This window comes from Leptodactylus fuscus, chromosome 10, assembly GCF_031893055.1.
Source record: "Leptodactylus fuscus isolate aLepFus1 chromosome 10, aLepFus1.hap2, whole genome shotgun sequence".
Classification (NCBI taxonomy): domain Eukaryota; kingdom Metazoa; phylum Chordata; class Amphibia; order Anura; family Leptodactylidae; genus Leptodactylus; species Leptodactylus fuscus.
In genome coordinates, this window is record NC_134274.1 from 39094115 (window position 1) to 39115734 (window position 21620).

The following is a 21620-nucleotide window of genomic DNA, read 5'->3' on the forward strand; positions in this document are numbered from 1 at the left end:
TCTAGTGAGTCTACCTCGATCTGTGCTCACCGTATATAGATCCCAAAGAGGCAGCACCTAACTGGACACACAGGATTCCTTTCTACAGCCAACACACTTCTGAACATCTAGGCTCATGATGGCCAACCTATGGCACGGTTGCCAGAGATGGCACTCAGAGCCTTCTCTTTGGGCAACTGTCCGTGGAGCAAATTGTACTGTGTGGAGACCACTGTGCAGCAGATTACACTGTGTGGAAGCCACTGTGAAGCAGATTGGACTGTGTGGGGATCACAGTGGAGCAGAAAGCTCTATAAAGCCACATTCGTATGACCATATTTTGCAGTTCTGTAATTGTGTACAATTGTGGATCCGCACATTATTAAGGTTAAATTGCCATGTTGGCTCTTTGTGATAAATTAGTGGTGTGAAGGATCCCGCCAAAACCACTTTGACCCAGCCTCTGGCCTACCTGGCCTTTGCACGGGAACAACTGTGATCACCTTCTTGCCTTTATCGTCCGCTCTCAACCTGGGAGAGGGACCGGGTCTTATAGGATAATACGAGACGAGCTTTCTAAAGTTTTATATTTATTAACCCAAGAGGGTCGATACTAGACAGCCCACATACATAGAGATATATGCTAGCGGATACAAGCTTATACGGTTACAGAAAGGTATGTTACAGTGCAGTAAGATAAAAAGAATAAAAGATTAGAAACAGAATTGTAATACCCAGTTGGGTCTCCGGAGTTCAACTCATGAAATCCAGCGCACAGTCCTTTAGAGTCCATAAGTAATCCTTAGGTGGTAAAGGTTTGAAGACGCCATTAGCAGAATAGTCCAGGGTGCATGGTATCTCCTTAGGCAATAGGGACCTTAGTCCAAGGGATTAGCTTCCACAGCATCACAGCACTTCGTGACACATTCCAGCAGTCCAGGAGGAACAACAAGACACCTGGGGTCTTGTCATGTGTGACAATATATCTCCATTCAGCCCCCTCCCACGATGAGTTCAGCAAGGTGGGCAGTTCTCCCCCTCACCTTGTACCAGTATGACTATATACAGTCATAACTCTTTGAAAGTCTCCTATGGAGTCAGCTTGTCTGCTACAAGGTGATAGCAAGGCTCTCAGTCCACTGATCCCAGACACCCCCTGCTAAGAATAGCGAAGTTAGCACAATCATGACAATGCTGTGCCCAGGTTGAAACAAAGGGATGAGCCAGGCTACCTCCAGGGAGGAATTAGGCTTGGACAATATCTCTGGCATCTTGCTAATCAGGTCAAGTAAATTAACAGGGCAAAAGGGAAAATATATCTGAGAAGGCAGTGAAAAAAAACCCATAACTCTGGGCCATTCATCACAAGTGGGTTTTGGGTTGAAGTTTGGGAACTCGGTCTCTAAAACGTTCGCCATCACTGATCTAGGCTATACTTGTGAACATTTTGGATAGAGTTTCTAGGAGATCGGCACGGTGTAACAAACCTACACCCCTCTTGAAGTGGCCATACCTACTTTAGGGTGCGAAACAACACATTTTGTGCATACCATGCTCCTTTTTGCAACATTCACAAGCTATTGTGCTAGCTATCCCCCCTTTTTGAGGACATGATTAGAACATAAAGTGTCTGGTGGATAAGGCAACACCAAATCCAGGAGATCTGCCTACTTTTCCAGGGCTCATTTAAGGAGAGGTTGACAAGTATGATCTAGACTGGTTGCTAAGGACATGTTCAGGTTACGAAGTACTATTAAATCAGGTTGCATTTAAGTCTTAGCAACTAGCTAGTTTTAGATCTGTCTCTGTTCTGCTCATATCTATTCATTTGTTTCTAAAAAAAAAAATAAAAATCACAACATATTGCCAGATCTGTAACATCAGCGGCGACAAACAGACAACCCAGCAAATGCGCATTTTTTTAAAAATTTTTTAACGTAGATTGTGAGTCCCATATAGAGTTCACAATGTACATTTTTTTTCCCTATCAGTATGTCTTTGGAGTACGGGAGCATGCAAGCATGGGGAGAACTTACAAACTCCTTAAAGATGATGTCCTTGTCAGGATTCAAACCCAGGACTCCAGTGCTGCAAGGCTGCATTGCTAACCACTGAGCTACCGTGTTGCCCCTGCTCAATTGTGTAATGCAATTTAAAAAAAAAAAAAATAACTGATCATCTGGCACCACTGATCTTAGGCTACTTTATTTTTTTTTTGTTATGAGAGCTTCTAATACCAGTTTAAGGCCCCATGTAGCAGAAAAAGGCACTGCGGGAAAAAACGGCAGAAAAACCGCTTGGTTTTCCACAGTGCTTTTCACAACAGTATTGAATGTATTATTCTGCAATGTGTGGATGGGAGTCCTTTACTGTCCATTTTTCCCCCCTATCAGTATGTCTTTGTAGAATGGGAGAAAATCCATGCTAACACAGGGAGAGTTTACAAAGGGCTAGTTCACACGTGGGCAAAGGGGCGGATTTTGACAGCGGAATTCGCTTCAAAATCCGCCCCTTTACAATGGTGGTCTATGTAGACCGCCTTTTTTTTTTCCCGCTAGCGGCGAGAAAAGAAGCGACCTGCCCTATCTTCAGGCGGAAGCTGCGCGGGATCAGCCGCGTGGCTTCCGCCCCCGGCAGCTCCCTCCTATGTCGGCTCATTCATTTGAGCCGACAGCGGAGGGGAAAGCCGCGACCGCGATGGTCGCGGCAGGCGGGTTTTGACAAGAGAGAGACGCGGCTCGACGCATCTCTCTCGGTGTCAAAACCCGCGCGGGCAGTTCACGTGTGAACTGACCCAAACTCCTTGCAGATGTTGTTCCTGGCAGGATTCAAACCCAGGACTGCAGCGTTACAGTGCTAACCACTGAGCCACACTGCTGCCCCCTGATCTTAGGCTACTTCTAACCAGGAGTAATGGCCGTGCCAATTTATGTACACGTCGGTCCATTGAAGTTCTTTTTCAGGGCTTATACACGTGACCGTGAATAAAGGTCATAGACAATCACTGACAGTTTTGTGACGGTCATTACAAAAAATGCTGTTATTCCGATGTTATTCACTGTCTTATAAATAAGGCCTAAGGCAGGACACATAAGTAGCTGATATTATCTGTGGAAACAGCAGCTAAGTGATCACTCCCATTTAGGGTTTAGCGATCGGGAAAGATCAGATCCTGATCGGTGATCGAGCAAATTTCACGATCGGGATCGGCGGGAAAATGTTCGAATATCGTATTTTAAAAATGATCCTGAAATCTCAAGATCGGCTCAACCCCATTGCATGATGCCTACTTTATAATGCATGAAGTTAGCACAGTCCTTCGGGATGAGAAACCCTTTTTTGTAAATTGTTATCAAGTATCTGGTCATCCGTTGTCCCAAGGACCAGCTCTTGAATCGGAAAATATTCAATGTATTTTGTTTATCACCTTTCACTGAAGCCTTTAATGTGACATCTGCATAGTTATAGTTAGTAATATTTTACTGTATTTATGACAAGGTAACTAAACCTCCTGGATTTATACAAGAACAGTCAATGACACGGGGAAAACATGCAGAAGTAACCCATTTGTTAAATGGAAGGTATCCAGACCGTGCTATGACAAAGAAACTCTATTAATACCGCTTAGCAAATTTGTTTAGTGTTGCTTTGAGCTATTTACTGTGCTGAGTATATCCGACATGTCCAGGCAGCAAATCGTCAAATCTTTATGGAATATTTATCTTGGCGTAACTGATAAGGTTCATCTTTTTCCTTTTGATTTGCAGACCTTTTGTGATCATGTGGTCTTGGAAAGAAACAGAATAACCCGAGGCTGATGTACAATATAGCACGCTGTTATTAATTACTCCTCTCCAGGTTACAGATTTGCCTTTTTTGCTGGCACAGAAATCTATTTTCCAGTTTACATCTAATTTATATCGCCATTGAAATTCACAAGAACAATAGAAAGATTGATCCTTTCAATATAAAAAAAAACTTGGCTGCTGTGATCCAGATGAAAGCCGGAGCTATAAAAAGAATGGCCTATTATCTACACAAATAATTACAGGCTCAGAATCGGGGAATATTTCTTGTATCGAAGTGCACCTCGGCTTTTGAGGTGACGACACAGAATGAGGTAGCTGCAGATCAAAAGATTTGTTGGCAAACTACCAGAATTGGTACAATGTAATCTGCATCGTGCAAGAAATTGCTGCAAGGGCTTTTACCGCTTCACTCTTCACACAATATAAGTGGTTACCTTAAAGGGAGTCAATCATTAAAATGCAATTTTTTCTCCCTAACACATAAATGTCTACATTTAGATGTCTTCTACGTTCGTTAGAAATCCTATTTTTTTCGGTATGCAAATGAGTTCTCTCATAGCACTGGGGGCGTCCCCAATGCTGCAAGAGAACTCTCCAGTGCCACCTCTATCTTCGTCTGGAACGGCCTTTCCCTGTGTCTTCCAGCGCTGGCTTCAAACTTCTAGGCATGCGCGGTCAGCTCTACTAATCGGGCCTCAGGCAGAGCTGAGTGCTGGGGCCCGCCCCCAGTGCTGCAAGAGAACTCATTTGCATACTGAAGAAAACCGGGATTTCTAACAAACGTTGGCATGGAGAAGACATCTAAAGTAGGCGAAGAATAGCCTTTCTTAAAGCTATTCCTGTGTGTTAGGGAGAAAAAATGATGATTTTAATGATTGAATCACTTTAAGTTTAAAATGGGTGTAGTCTTAAACTGCAATTGTAATTCCTTAGACTTTCTGATGTGGATATCTACCTCCCAGTAATACTGTACGTGTTGGATGTAGGGTTTGTATCTCCGGGATGTTGGTACCTTTGCTAACTTTCCTGTATCAGCAGAGATTCATTTTTGGACTGATTTCTCCATCTACAGTCCATGTGGGATGTCTTGTATTGATAGACACTGATGTTGGGTAGATGATTTGTCCCATCTTTTTCTTTCTGCACTTGTGCTATTTGATTCCCTCTCCTGTTCCTGCACACTACCCTGTGTATGCTTCTGTCTGTGTGTGAAATGTCCTGCTTGATGGCTTATCTCTGGGCTCTGATCTGTCCTGTCCATCCTCGCCCCCTTACCTGCTTCTATCTTCAACACTGAGACACTGTAAGGGATGGGTAGGGCAGAGAACTCGGTTTGTAGGTCAGATTCAGCAGGACAGCCGGCTATGTACAGAATGTACACAGACTCTACAGCAGCAAAATGCAGAAGGGATAAAAATATAGCAGGGCTTTTAGAAATTGAACATATATATGGTTTTACTTTGAGCTTTTCATTATGCCAACATTTTTATACATATTTTATGGAAGAAAAGCTACTCCCAGCAGGAGTACATCATGTATAAAGAGGTAGTTCTCAACTTCAAGAACGCACTCACCTCTGACAAACAGGTCTACTTCACCCCACTCATCCTTCCTATCCCACAACCCCAAACAGCTATTCACTACTTTCATCTCCCTTCTCCATCCTGCCGTGTCCCCTCTGACATCACTTATCTCAGCTGAAGACTTTCAAAACCAAAATTTACACCTATGCGCTTGACCCGATCCAGTTGCAACTCATCCCCAACCTCAATAAAGTCTTTACTCCTAACCCAACACTTCAGCCTATCTCTAACCAGAGGATCCTTCCCATCCGCCTTCAAACATGCTACTGTCAGACCTATCCTTAAGAAACTCCTCGACTTTTCCTCTCCAGCCAAGTATCACCCCAACCCACTGTTCTCTCTGCATTGGGCTCATGACGTACAGGGATTGCTACGAGCAGCCAAGCCCTTCCGTGCATGGAGCCTCATCTTTGCAAATAAACTTGTGCTTGCTGACAGCATTCTGGATCTAGTCCGTGCAGGCCAAAGCATGATGTCAGCATCGGCAAGCACCAAAATCACAGCTCAGAGAATAACTGTGCAAGGAACGACTTGGTATCTAAATACGTGTTGTGCTGAGACACATTTCACAAATGTTTTTGAAAAAGTGGCCCCCTAAAGAACAAACAAATATCAATAATAGAGATAAAAAGACATTTTGAAAATCTTGACACAATTCATTTCAATGTATCCTTAGTTGTACTGGTGTAACAGATGCAATATAAATGATTAGGTAATAAAATGTATAATATATTATCATGTACTACATATTTGCTCTCATTTCATTGGAAGATGTTGCTTCGCTTCTTCAGCATCTTCTATAGATTGATATAAAATGTTAGTCTTTTTCTATCCAAGTTGATGATATTCTGTAAAGGATTGAGGCAAGTGCTGGATGTTCCCTACAAAAAGCAAAAAGGGAACACATAGGCCTTAGAAGGACGGCTTGACCTAAGAACGATCGCTGCTTGCCCTACATCATAAATCTTATATGCGATCTCTAGTTTGTTTTGCAATTTTTAAAGGGGCTCTATCAGCAAAATCATGCTGATAGAGCCCCCCATATGCATGAATAGCCTTTAAAAAGGCTATTCAGGCACCGTAAATGTTATATTAAACTACTCCCCCCCCCCCCCCCCGTTTTAAAATAATAACCTAAAAAAGAATGTGATCTACTTACCGAACGTGCACGCTGGGTGGGCATTCAGGGTGTGTCTTCATCTTCATCCACGCCTCTTCTTCCTCCGATGTCCTCGGGTCCCGTCTTCTTCCGGCGCTCGCAAAAGGATGTTGATAAAAAAAAAATAGCCTGGGCGCCTGCACAGTAGCCGTAGTAGAAGCCGCATGCTACTGCGCATATGCCCAGGCTATTTTTGTTATATCAGTGTCCGTTTGCGAGCGCCAGAGGAGGACAGGACCGGAGACACACCCTGAATGCCCGCCCAGGGTGCACGATCCGTAAGTAGAGCACATTCTTTTTTAGGTTATTATTTTAAAACGGGAGGGGGGGGGGGTAGTTTAATATGACATTTATGGTGCCTGAATAGCCTTTTTAAAGGCTATTCACGCATATGTGGGGCTCTATCAGCATGATTTTGCTAATAGAGCCCCTTTAAACATTTACATATACACAGTTTTTGTTCCTTCTAGAACCTCAAACATTATTACTGTTTTCTATGGAGGAAAAAAAAAAAACCTTAGTTTTTGTTCCATCTCAAAGGAAACAACATCTCTAATATGTTGCAAGGGCGTACAAACAACGCTGAGGGCTCCTGTGCAGGAACGGTGGTGGAGTCTTTGGGCTCGTTCATACGGGACAAGAGGGGGCAGATTTTGGCACTGAGTCCACGTCAGAATCCGACCCCTCACCATATTGGTCTATGTAGACCGCCAGCGGAAAAAAGGAGCAAGCTGCCCTTTCTTCAGGTGGATTCCGCCCCGGTGTCCGCCTCGCGGCGACACCCTCCAGGCTAGGTCCATTCATTTGGACCTACTCCCATGTCAAATTCAGGGCCAAAATACGCCATCCCGTGCCCCGTGTGAACTAGGCCTTAGTTTTCCAATAGCTGAGCATAGAGCCTTCCCCATGTCAGCATCACAAACTACCAGCAATTGTCCGCCATGAATTTCATTAGTGTAGGCATTTAGCTGCAATCTAATGGACAGTAGAAAGCTGCTGTTAAGGCGATAGGGCCCCCTGACCTTCTGGGCCCTCTGCCACCACACACACTGTACCAATGGTATGTCCGCCCCGTTCTGAATTTTCACCCGCTATTCGGCTTATGAAGAATGTGTATTTGTGAAGCACATTGTACAACAAGCGCTGCTTGCAAGGCCAAGCCTGAGCTTCTTCAGTCTCACCACCTGTATCTGCTGCCTCCTACTTGTCCTGTTATTCCTCTGCTAAGTGCTGATTCAGTCCTGTGTATGTACAGTCACTTAGATTTAAAGGGCCATTTTACAGGTTTTCTTGCCTCTCCTTGGTGTTTTTACACACAACATTGGCTTTACAGATCATTTATGATACATTTTTCAATACTGATGCAATAAGTTCGGCAAGGTAACCTGTATTAATAATTGTTTTGTGAAATTCGATGTTCTTTTCCATACCCTTATACATACTGGGAAACCGATATTAGTTGGCACATACTATGGCATCTTGAATAATTTCCAAATTGTGCGAATACTGGCGCTTGCTCAATTCTCTGCCTATGAGTTTTTCTTTGTTAAGAATACACTGACAATGAGAGAATAGCGCTCTCTTCTGGACATACTATGTAAGTGTCACAGTTGTGTCAATGCCGATAACCGTGGTACTGAATGCTGCTAGCACTACTAGGGGAGCGGGGTAGGTAAGCTGTCCCGAGCACTACGACAGCTGACTAGGCCCTGCCTGAGGGTATTGGTCAGCTGTACCAGAGCTAAGCTCGCCCGACAACTACTGGCTCTCTTAACACGAAGACCTAACAGACAGGTGGGGTGAGACCTAAAAGAGGCTAGGGACTGGGAAACTAGAGGCGGTCAACCCTAGCAAAAGGATTAGTGCAGCTGCAAACAGTAACAACTAGGATGGGATGTGCTGGAGAACTAAAAGGTGCAGCACAACCACTAACACACAACAGGAATTGATGAGGGGGAAGAGTGGAGTAGTGAAGAAAGGGTATCATAGGACAGGGACACTTTATTAGAGACACCAGTCTGGAAGCTTTTTCGATCCCATACGGCCTTTATAACTGTAACATAGACAGATATCATCCACAGTATTAGAAGACCCAGAATGCGCCATGTTTGTTTTAATACCTCTTTTTTTATCAATGATTTTTTTTTATATATCCACATCTTCCTGTTTGGTTGCATGTTTTTTTTCTAATCATATCCTTCTTGATATACATTTGGCACCACTGCATAAGAATAGCCTACCACGTTGATAGGGTGTCAAACACGCAGAAGCAGAGTAGATGCCGTAAGTAACTGGTCACCGTACTTCTGTAGTTCATTCTAGTTGTAGGTTTTTCATGTATGAATTCCATGGTAAGAGTCCCCAGATTGTGACCGCACGTTTAGGTTTATGTCCTTTCGGCGATAAGTAGCATAGATATTTCTATGTGTACGTGCTGCCCCCTAGTGATACTATCAGGAATGTCAAAATAATTCAGCAGGTTCCTGCATTGGAATATTTTGCATATTCATCGCTGGTTTGTGTGTGATGAGTCATTTTAGTTACTCATGCAGGGACGAGGCTACTGTATATGGATGATAGTATATTTCATTCTCCACCCAGCAGTCCTGCTCTTAGCATTAGATATACTCATTGTGCATGGAGGGATTGGTATATACTTGTAATATAAGTTACCAGGCTGAGGAATGAGCATGGCCCAATGGAGCATATTGATATACATATATAGCATGCACCAAACTCATGTGGACATGGCTGATTGACTCTTTAGAAAGTCCTTTGGCAACGTATGACCGGTCTATATGAACTTGTAATTGCTGTGGATTGCTGCTATGTTTCAGGCCTCCCAAAATTCAAGGCTTTTCCAGCTATATGAACTTGTAATTGCTGTGGATTGATGCTATGTTTCAGGCCCCCCCAAAATTCAAGGCTTTTTCAAGCTATATGTACTTGTAATTGCCGTGAATTGCTGCTATGTTTCAGCCCCCCAAAAAAATTCAAGGCTTTTTCCAGCTATATGAACTTGTAATTGCTGTGGATTGCTGCTATGTTTCAGGCCCCCCCAAAATTCAAGGCTTTTTACAGCTATATGAACTTGTAATGGCTGTGAATTGATGCTATTACAACATTCAAGGCTTTTTTCAGCTCTATATCCACTAGTCACTGCTGTGGATTCTGGTTATTCTGACAGCCAACAATGAACGCTGTTTCTCCGCTTTATATGAACTTGTATCTGTTGTATATCCCTGTTTTCCTCCGTCCAGGGAAAGCTGGACTGATGTCCCTACAGTGTATATCTCTGAGAAGAGCTGTTGGGTTTCTTCTTTAGTTCTTGCCTGCCTATCTGAAGCTAATCGCTATCTAGCCTTCAGCAGATATGTTTCTCTCCCTATGTCTGACCGCAAAAATGGCGAATAGGGCGGCGGCCGTTCTTATGAATAGGAGGTCACGTTTTCGGCAGCCAATGGTTTTTTTCAATTTTTTTTTTTTACTGCCTCCGTTGTCGTAGTTCCCGTCCCACCTCCTCTGTACAGTTATTGGTGCAAAAAACGCGCCAGGGAGGGTGGGAGGGGATACGAATTTTTACTGCGTATGCGGCCTGGTATTCGATTGTGAACAAATACATTGAACGCCATGATATTCGATAGAACGGCGTTCGCTCATCTCTAGTCGCAGTCACTAATGCCGGATGATACATTTGGTTTATCTTTAGCCAGTCTCATCTAAGTTAACATCTACGGTACTAGTTGGCTTTGGTTGAACCAGAAAGTGCTATGTCCAAATTTTGGTGTGCTATTGCTCCACCCACTTGTCTAGCAAACTGAAAAACACTGCATGTATTTTGGCATATTTACGCCAGAAGCCAGTCGTAACCACAATAAATCTGCCTCACTGTGTGAACTTGGCATAAGATCTGAAGTAAGTCCTGTAATGTGAAGGAAAGTGCAAGAACACACAAATCCTTGTTTCTCCAGAATTCTTCTGACTAAGGAGATGAAGGGCCGGCTGCGACCCGCCATCTGACAATGTCTCACTATGCAGTGTGCTCGGCGTGTCCTCCCCCCGCCGCCCTGTCCTAATGGGCTGCTCTCCAGGGATTTCCAGTATCAGTCTATGACACACACGCTCTGGCACCACCCATTGACATGAATGGAGGGGGGGTTGAGCGGGGTTTGTACTTCCTGTGTTATTGGGGGAGGAGCACAGTACCGTACACTGTGTGACCACAACTTTACTGTCTGCTCTATAACTTCATCTGTTGTTTGCTGAGTGCGCAGGTCCTGGAGTCACTGAGGTAAGTGCCCGGGGTGTGGTGGTCGTAGCATTTACATTAGTGGCTTATGGGTCTGGGGGAGGTGAGGGGAGAAGACAGAGGATAACATTCAGCTACTGCTTAGCCTCCATATCTTATATAGACTGTGGGGTGTATAGACTTGCATTTATCTAATATAAGCACATATAGGGTTACTAATATACTCTGTACACTATGTATGTGTGTATACAGTATATGTATACAATGTGTCTATAGATTTGTGTCTGCATGTGTACAATATGTCTCTGGATAAAAATGTGTTAGACTGTTCCCCCCTAAGCCCACCTCGATTCATTCCCCGCTCTGCCCACTAAAGATGTGCCACAGTTACACTGTCATCTATGGGTTAATAACCCCCCCCCCCCCCCCCCCCCCCCCGTCAGCTGGTCTGGAACCATTAAGCTGCCAGCACGATATTCGGCTTCATTGATAATGTAGGGTCCGAAACCTTTGTAATGCCACCTCTGTGCCCCCGCCGCCAGTGCCCTGCTATGGAGAAACTGAAGTGTAAGTTGCAGGGTCTGTTGAGATTAGTCTGCAGTGGGACTTTGGGGTATTGTACACAGTGAGACTGAGGTCAGTATGGCTAGCAGAACGTTACAGAGATGTGGGACCCTAAACCCAAGCGGCTTAATGTCATCCTGGAGGTGTAGTGATCAGGGGCGTAACTACCGCCATAGCAGCGGAGGCAGCCACAGGGCTCGGGACTACCGCTGCTACCATTATACTCGCGGGTCTTTGCAGACCCCCGAGTATAATGATCGGCGGCCCGGGAGAGGTAAGGGAACATAACAAACACTGTTACTTACTAGAGATGAGCGAACACTGTTCGGAACATCCGTTCCGAACACGCTCCCATAGAAATGAATGGAAGCGGCCGGCACGCGGGGGGTTAAGCGGCCGGCCGCCGGCAAAGTCTGCGTGCCAGGTGCTTCCATTCATTTCTATGGGAGCGTGCTGTTCAGAACGGCTGATCCAAACAGTGTTCACTCATCTCTATTACTTACCTCTCCACGATCCTGCCAGGCCTCCTTCCTTCTCTGACGTCACATGAACCCGGCCTTCTTCCCAGGTCATGTGACGTCTGACGTCATAGAACAAGGACGGCAGCGGAGAAGAGAACGTAGGAGTCAGGGACAGGTAAGAAACAGTAATTTTTTATGTTTTTATTTCCCCATGTCTCCGATTATTATAGTTTGGGGTCTGAAAAGACCCCAGAGTATAATAATTGTTTATGGGTGTCCACTATGGGGGATAATACTGTGTGCAGGGGCCACTATAGGGACATAATACTGTGTGCAGGGGCCACTATAGGGACATAATACTGTGTGCAGGGGACACTATTGGGACATAATACTGTGTACAGGGGACACTATTGGGACATAATACTGTGTGCAGGGGACACTATAGGGACATAATACTGTGTGCAGGGGACACTATAGGGACATAATACTGTGTGCAGGGACCACTGATGGACATAATACCGTGTGCAGGGCTTACTAAGGGACATAATAGAGTGTGGAGGAGGGGGTCGGTCGAGGTCTTCGGTGTCGGTTGTGGGGGGGGGGGGATGTCAAAAGTTCGCCAGGGGGCCCCGCCATTCCTAGTTACGCCACTGGTAGTGATCCCCCAACCAGCTGATAGTTAAAGTGAATAACATTGATCATTTATTTCTCTTTCTTGTAACTCTGTATCAGTATGTGTTTGGAGTGTGGGTGGAAACCGGAGTACCCGGAGGAAACCAATGCAAACACAAGAACTTAAAAACCCTTGGTCCTTGGTCAGATTCACACTTAGGCTGAGTTCACACGGGGTATTTTGGTCAGGATTTTGAGGCCGTATCCGCGTCAAAATCCTGAGCAATAAGACGGCTCCTATTGAAATCAATGGGAGCCGGTCAGTTCTTTTTCCCAGAAAAAAAGAAGCGAGATGCACATTCTTTCAGGCGGAGTCGCCTCACGATTCGGGCTGAAGACACTTCCTCCTCCGGACTAGGCCCATTCATTTGGGCCTAATCTGGAGCGGAGTGCGCGGCCGGATGCCAGTGCAGTCCACCAGCTTTGTGTCACGGCTACCTGTATTTTGGTCTGGAACCTGAACCGGACCAAAAAAAAAAAAACAGTGTGAACCCAGCCTTAGGACTCCAATGCTGCATGGCTAACGTGGGCCAGTGACTCCTGTCAAGGAGTAGGATTTGTCAGGCCTCTGCCCACAGACCGTATACTACCCCTAGTGATCTATGCTAGGTGTCACTGCCTCTCTGTGGCTATACTGTCCTATACTAAATATACAGTACAATACAGTGTCGCCACAGGGAAGGGACTTTTAACATCATGAAGCACTGGACTAGATGACTGGGTCAGAACTTCTCCAAAATTGGTGTGTCATGATCTGTAGCTCTGAACCATCTTAGGGTCAGTTCACACGTGAAAACCGCCTAGCTTATTTGTGCGAGGTAAAAAACCTCGAGGAGTTTTTTTGACGCTGTTTTTTGCATTCCACGCGGTTTTTGACGAGGTTTTTGACGCGGTTTTCGCTAGCGGTTTTCGCTAGGGTTTTTTTTTCCTATATGTGCTATAGAAACTGCAGGCGAAAACCGCGCGTTTTTTGTGCGCAAAAAACCGCGCGGTTTTTTACCGCGCGGTTTTCGCCTCCCATTCACTTCTATGCAATTCTTCAGGCGTTTTCCGCCTGAAGAAAGGTCATGTCGCTTCTTCAGGCGGAAAACGCTAGGAGGAAAAAAAAAGCTAGTGGTCTACATAGACCACCATGTTAAAGGAGAGGTTTTTGAAGCGAATTCCGCTGTCAAAAACCTCCCCTTTGCCCACGTGTGAACTAGCCCTTACTGTTTACAAGAGTTAGGGTGTATTTTCATAATTCTTTTTTGCAATAATATTTATTTTTTTGCAGTTTTATTTATTTAGTTTAACAGAAACAGATACAACAATGTTGTGTGTGTATCTGCAAACAAGTATCTGCTGCCTCTGGCACAACCCAATGGAAAGACGCTGATGGCAGACTTGGTGAGGATAGTTGTCAGGCCCCCGGCTGCCATCATGACCCTATAATTATGTTGCAGTGACTGTGACATATAAGACTAGCTTCAGTCTGTGCAGTTGCTGCTGGGTCAGTGCTGTGTAGTGTCTCCTCGCTCCTGCATCTGTCCTATAGATCATGATGTTGGACGTAGCACACGCTGGTACTACTTAAGAATGTAAAAATGAGAAGTGATTCAACTTTTCCTACTTGGAGAATCTCCTATCATCCAGTGCATGGCTGGCGGTGCCTAGTACCGTATACCACATAGGTCGACAATACATTTACATATGCAGGATGCACCATACTATTACAAGGACGTATTAGGTTATGTAAGGTTTAGGCTTTATTCAGATCACATTTTTTTTACGTCTGTTCTTTATATCTGCTTAAAGGATGCAAAAAAAAAAAAAAAACCAAACAAGAGCGTAGTTTACCATAATTTTGTGTCTGTCCAAAAAAACTGACAGAGACTGATCCGGCCTGGGGTGAGGACACCATGGCCTGTCTGACTTACTATAAGTCATACTATATAACTGGCCTGAGTTAGAGGTGACCTCTGTGCCACTCCCCGACCGGTTCAGGTTCCGTTTTGGTGTGTGGGACCTCCTACAGTGCCCCAGAATTTTAGAGAAGTTGGTTTCTCTGGGGACTGTATTAAGGCTCGCACATGATGCCCCACTCTTACATTCCTCCCATTTGTATCTATGATCTCTGTTTGCCAAATTGTTGAAACAAAAATAACTTGTAAATTCACCCAAAACTGCCTGTGTGTATTCAGTTTAGGCTGACTGAAACAGCTGACCACTAAGACCGGGTTCACACGGGGTATTTTGGACCAGAATTTGACGCAGAGACCACCTCAGATTCCAGTCCAAAAAACAGGTAGCCGCGACTGGATGCCTGTTCATTCCCCTGGCATCCAGTCGCGCACTCCGCTCTGGATTAGACCCAAATGAATGGGCCTAGTCAGGAGTGTCCTCAAGCGAATCCGCCTGAAGAATGAGCATGTCACTTCTTTTTTCTGGGAGCCGGAACAAATGGCTCCCAGAAAAAAGAACTGACCAGGTCCCATTATTTTCAATGGGAGCTGTCTATTTTGAGGCGGATACGGCCTCAAAATCCTGACCAAAATACCCCGTGTGAACTCATCCTTAATGGTTCTGCAACCTTGCAACTCTTTCCTGATAGAAATTGCCTGCTGAAGGTAATATTGGCTGATAGCTGTATCCAGTCAGAACACATGCAATGCTCGGCCACGTTGTCAAGAGATAGGAGTCAGCTGGAGGATTGTATTTGAACCTCCAAGTCTCCTCTGATGGCAGATAAGGGGATGTATTGGGCATCTGGATGTCAGCATGTTCTTGGGAAGATAAGCCACAGCTAGAAATATCGGGGTGTGACTTTACTTACTCAGGACACATGCATGCTCGGCTAAACTGAGTTTGTATGTAGGTAGAGTCAGGAGAGATGGCTAATAACTGATCACTCCTTTGGCTGACAGCTATCTGAGGCGTGTCGCCATCTTTATGTTTCCAATAAACACGCACACTGGGCTTGGCCGAGCAGTGACTCCTAGATGGATGAAAGCCGCTGCCATATCTGATGAGAGATATATATATATATATATATACTTTTATATGCGGCCCAGCTACAGCAAAGCAAGTCTACATGCTGGGAGTTGTAGTTTCACACAGGGCCTACCCCAGTGTATCGCCAACTCTAGTCCCGCGATGTGATTGTAGATTACAAAGCGGAGACAATACTTATCTTCTGTGCTTCTTAAGAAGTTGACGTAGGGGAAGTTTCTCAAGTGGTACAGCCACGCACTGGTCACATGGGCTTCACTCGCTTCCAAAAAGTGGGGGGTGGGATTTTCCAGTTGTCAGGTTGTCTGTGGGAAATTGACAACCTCACTTGTTGTGACATAAACAATACTTGCAATGGATTTTAGACTATCCCAGTGAAGAATGATGTGACTCCTCGTTTGTATGTGGCACAAAGAGAGGACTAAATAATTCAGACCCCCCCATGGGCCTATTCTTTTTAATGCAATAGTCTAAGAGTCTGGATACTGCTGACTGGTGGGGAGGGCTCAGCGAGAATATGTTGGCACAAAAGGGGCGTTCTTTATGTCTTGTATTCTTGTAGTTGTTGTCAGTCGCTGGTTGAAATCTCTGGTGTAGTTACTGAATATTTTCCACTGACTTGGGATCTTCTTTGTTCTTCATCTGGACGTCCACCAATAAGGATGTCATCGCCATATTACTGAGGCAATGGTGATAAGTAGGGTTGAGCGCAGTTCCGGTGTTCTCCCCAGAATTTTGGCCTGCGTCGGTTCCTTGGGTTCTTCCTTTGTCTTTGGAATTTGCACTTTCGATAAATCCCAGTATGCTGTGTGATAGGCTGCCTGGAAATCTGTACAGAACGTCCTGTGTAGAGTAGCGGCGGCCCCGCACCACCAGAGATCTGGCACCAGCACAGGCAGCCTGACCTTTACATTATTAGACTTTTCTAGTTCTATTTATTCATATTCTGTTGTATTTGCTCTCATACATATTTAATGGCACTTCTGCTGTTCATTGTTCTCTCCTTACCCCATGCACACGTCCTCCTAGAATATGGTTACACTACTATACAACATGGCTTTGCACTCGGTAACTTTCCTTTTTATATTTTTGCTTTCTGTCTCTCCGAGTGGGTACAACCTTGTCTACCAATGCTTGTGGGTATTTTTTTTTTTTAGGTCTTCTTGTGTTTGTTGTGTTTCATAGGCGCTGTCATCTTGAGCTTTTTAGTGTCGTCTTTATCCAACCTGTTCAGCTTTTCCAAAGATATAAGCCCTTTTATCGTTTAATGCAAATAGGAGTCTCTTATCCATGATGGTGGAGACCATGTGTGTTATAGCAACAACAAAAGCGGACCAGTCCCCTCGGAAGGACAGGCAGAAAGCAGCGCTCGCCCAAGTGGATATAATAAAGAACTTTATTCACACGACGCGTTTCGTGCCAATCCGGCTCTTTCTCAAGTGCATATAAATAACCTGGTTTTAAGAAAGACAGGGCCGCAGAGTAATGCATCAACTGCATAGGAATGGAGCTGCTGTCCTCTGGCACTGCTACTATACAGTGGATGGAGCCTTCTGCTTCTGACATAGACAGTTCTGATAAATAAGGCAGACTTTGTGCATCAGAAGATGAGAGAGGAGCGCAGCGCTCCAGTGGAGAGCACATAACATCACTATAAAGTTTGTCAGTAGGTTATTCAGTACCTTTAAACTATACACAGGAACATTTTCAAACATACTATATTTTTCTTTAAGATGACGTGATCTCAACATGCCATTTTCATCAGCACTGGCTGGCCATCCTATATGTATAGAGTTCTCCCAACTTTATGGATTCACTTTTTCTCAGATATAAGATCGCTTCCTCTTCTCTCCTATTCGGTAAACATGCAATGCTTTGTTGAACCTAGTGTGCATGTGTATGGGGAGATAGGGTTAGATGGCTGTTCGTCTGAAATTTGTCTTCAGTGTGTGGCCAACATTAGACAAGATTACTAAAGCTATCCCCATTGTATTGCTTTAGGACATTGTACATATCCTTCTAGTTAGCTGACGTTTCGCTGTGACCTGCCCATGATATAAATGACTGACTGCACCCCAGTATAGCATTATAAACTCTGCATTCTCTGAACCACAGACTGGGGGAGAACTTAAAAGTGTCCTGGTGTCATGAGAATAGCATTTGTTTCTTGGCTGTACAGGAAATGAACATGCTGATACTGCTCTATGTAAACAGTGGGGTCCTCGCCATGTCATGTGCTTTTTAGGATTTGATAAAAGCGGTATGGCCTATCTTACAGGAGGAGACTCATTAAAGGGATTCTACCACTAAAACTTTTTTTTTGCGCTGCAAAATTATGGGCACAAAATAACGCAGCGTATACACTCGTAACTCCCATTGAAATCAATGGGATCTTTTTGAGCGCTCAAACTCTGACATGCCGTATACGAGCCAGAACACGTTACATCTTGTGAACGCACCCTAAGACGTTGGAATAGCCTTTAGAAAGGCTACTCGTCTCTTACCTTTAGACGTGGTCTCCGGCCCGCCATTCCGTACAAATACCGTTTTTTACCAGTATGCAAATGAGCTCTCTCGCAGCAATGAGGGCGAGCCCCAGCACTCAAACAGCGATGGGGGTGTCCCCACTGCTGCCAGAGAGCTCTCTCCAGCGACGCCACCTTCTTCAGCTGCAACCGCCTCTTCTGTCTTCCGTCTCGGTCCAACCTCCGACGCCTGCGCAGTACGCTCCTGTATTGAACTACAAGAGCAAGAGCGGCCTCCCAAAAATGTCCACTGTCTTCTTCCAGAACTGGGTTCAAACTTCTAGGCCTCGGGCCTTGGGCAGAGATGACTGCTTATGCCCACAAGCCACAGCTTTGTAAGCTGCCATTTTCTTGTGGCCTGTGGGCATGCGCAATTGACTCTGCCCGAGGCCTTGAAGTTTGAACCTAGCTCCAGAAGAAGATGGAGGTGGCGCTGGAGAGTTATCTTGCAGCTTTGGGGATGCCCCCAAATATTTTTCAATATTGGTGGCCTATCTTAATCCATATCTGTCCCCTGGGAGCCCCAAAGATCATCTACTCTTAGACATTGTACAGACTGCGCAGTGATACATTCCTCATTAACGAACCAACATGAATTTCTAGGTGGAATAACAGAGGAACAGCACAGAAGTCTAAGAATAGAGGCTCCAGAATTGTACATTCATGAAGAATATATAACTGAAATAGACAGGACCGTAGATCAGACAGAAAGGTCGTCTTTAATGGGTTCACCAGCATTTCACTGCCGTACAGAGACTTTGTTTCGAGAAGATAAGTGAAAAGCCATCCATAGAACTCCGACTTCCTGTCCTGGGAGACATAACTAGGACTGGTAGCCATTGTTATCAGTCTTTGCTGCTCCTTTACATCCTTCTTCCAAATTTATCTTTTTGTTTTGCTAAGAATGAGTTGTCGGTATTTGTGGTTTCCTACGCTATTATTAGACTTGGAACCCTGTGACATGTATGAAGATACTGCCCGTACCTCTAAGATCTTTAATATTGTGTGTTCCTTTTAAAGGATTGTCGACCGCTGGGACTCCCACCATTCACGAAAACATGAGTACCCCATGAATGTATTGGTGGCGACCATTGCCTCCATCCAACACTTCTCCATTCTTGTGGGACACTCAAGAGGCAAAGTCACCAGATCCTCAGTGACACATACGTTTTTTTTTTTTTATTTTTTTTTTTTATTTAATTGTCGTTAGATTTTTTTTTTTTTTTTTCTGCCCCCAGGCAAATTGTATGGAATATAAAATGGTGCCGATAAGAAGTACAAGTTTTCTAGCAGAGAACAAGCCGTTGTTAGAATTATTTGGCAGCAGGAAAGAAAACGTGAAAAACTGAAAAAGTGTGAACTAGATTCAAGACACTATGATGTGTTACACTGTACGGCGCCTTCAGAAGGGATATGTTGTCACTTCCTGCTGTATGGCAGATGAGTTTCTGGTGAAACGATACCTCTCCCCTCCCCATGTCCTCTCAGAGATAACACCCTTGTTTCTGCTTTTGTTATGCTATGTAAATTTGGAATAGTTACTTTTACATAGAACTTGTTTTGTGTTCTCTTTGTGATGCTCTGAATATTATTGCTAATATTACTTAGAACTGATGTTTTGTCACACGTCTGACCTGGTTTTGAACCCGACCAGACAACTGCCTAAAGTTTTTATGTTCTCCCCTTGTTTATATGGTGGTCATCTGCTTGACCCTGAGTTCTTCCATACTTAAAAGCCATAATATATCTGTAGTATACAGTAGATCCTATTGGTCTCGTGATTGGGATGGAATTTGTTGCTATAATACAGTGTGTATAATAAGAAAGTATCAAGCTCTGACACTGGCTGCCTCTGATTGGAGTTCTGAGTCACACCCCCTGCCTGACCCCACCCTTCTGACATTACAGAGTATAAATAGCACATCAGGCACCAAAACTTCCTGCACTTGTTACTTTGGAATGGTGGGGGCTACAGTGAAAACTCTAACTGTAATAGAATCAGTGGGGCGGTGCCTATTAACAGATCTAAGAACTGTCAGAGCTCAGGTTTGTTGGAGGTGGTGGAAGGTCCCCTTTAAATGAGTGGACTGAGCTGTAAAAACAATGGTATTCTAGAAGGACAGATGGACCTGTTATATATTTTCCAGGCCTTTTCTATTACCCGTGACTATGGGATGGGTCTGTATATTATGCACAATTACGGAAAATATATGGGAACAAACTAGTGTCGTGTGTGAGGCCCAAGAGTACAAATTCCATGTTTTTGCCATTGTCGCCATTGTTTTCAAATTGACTTAAAATATGAATTGGTCATTGGTAAAACCCGCTTGGGTATTTGGATAAATTGCAAAATCCTGTGTAAATTATCGTTCAGTTACATTAGCATTAGGTCGTCAATTGCGTTGCAGCTACGCCTTGGCCACCTCTGTCTGTTAAATGAGAAATTAATGCACCTTCAGTTTGTAGCGTCCTTTGGTTCTTGGAAGAAGAAGGTGGTGGAAGCCTATTTATAATACCAGTTCTCAAGCTGTTTCCGGCCCTGGAAAGATGATTTACTTCAGGGTCAAGTGACAGATAAATAATAAAAAAAAATATTTAGCAGCCAGCGTACACTGTACTTCTCATTGACTTCCTCATTCTTACACAGCTGTCAGGCAGGGCGCCAAAAAGTAGGGTGGTGCCGTGTCAGAGCAAGGTCAGTATCCTCGCAGATCTGGAGTTCACACCGAAGGCCTCGATCATGGACTAGTGCTGCCAACATGTGCAGAGGTTTCTGTTGCTTATTCAGTAGTTGGCTGTCACTTCTGGGGATAAAGTCACAACGAAGCTTTCTTATTGACCATCTCCAATTCTGCACAATTTTGAGCTTGACCTGAAAGAGTATGGGGTCTGTAGGTAACTGCTCTTTAAGCGGACAGGTCCTCTGTATTTCAGGTCCCCATGTGGACCCGAACGACAGAGACCGGAGCGCCGGTGTGGACAAAGTATAAGCAATGCCTGTGAGATTCTTTCTGTGCACCTGTACTCCATCCAAGATGTAGAACAGAAGCATTTACAAAAGACAGAATGGTCATTTCAAATGTATCTGTATCTGATTTCACACAACCTAGAAAAATAGAGATATTACTAGTTAAAGGGGCTCTATCACTAGATTTTCATGTTTTTAGCTAAAGATATGACTGAATAGCCTTTAAAAAAGGCTGATAATCGTTTGCAGAAAGACCTCCCCCCCTGTTTTTGTTTATTACCGTGGAAATCGATATGCAAATCAACCCCACGGTGCACAGTGAGTGTTCCGTGCACCCCCTTGCGTCATACCTTCTGGACGCCCTCCTCCTCCTGCTTATTCACCGCCTCCATCGTCGTCAGTTTCTATTAAAAACACGCGCGTGCGCAGTAGCGCACCCTCTGGCGCGCTACTGCGCACCGTCCAGCGCCATTTTCCTGTAGAGAACATTGCGAGCTGGCACTGGAGCATGCTGACGATGGAGGCAGTGAATAAGCAGGAGAAGGAGGGCTTAGAGGCAGCGGTGGCGTCCAGAAGGTATAATGCAAGTAGGAGCACGGTGGAGCTGGTTTGCATATCGACTTCCACGGTGATTAAAAAAACGGGGGGGGGGGGGAGTTCTAC

At 44.6% G+C, this 21620-nt stretch overlaps 1 protein-coding gene across 1 annotated transcript in view; it reads left to right on the plus strand.

The window, feature by feature from the left end:
- Nucleotides 1–10717: 10717 nt before the first annotated feature.
- The window catches only part of TSPAN14 (tetraspanin 14), a 28986-nt gene continuing 18083 nt past the window's right edge, over nucleotides 10718–21620 (plus strand). The window contains exon 1 of the mRNA XM_075258317.1: nucleotides 10718–10821. The gene's annotated coding sequence lies outside the window, so the exon portion shown is untranslated. The remainder of the gene's footprint in view (nucleotides 10822–21620) is intronic.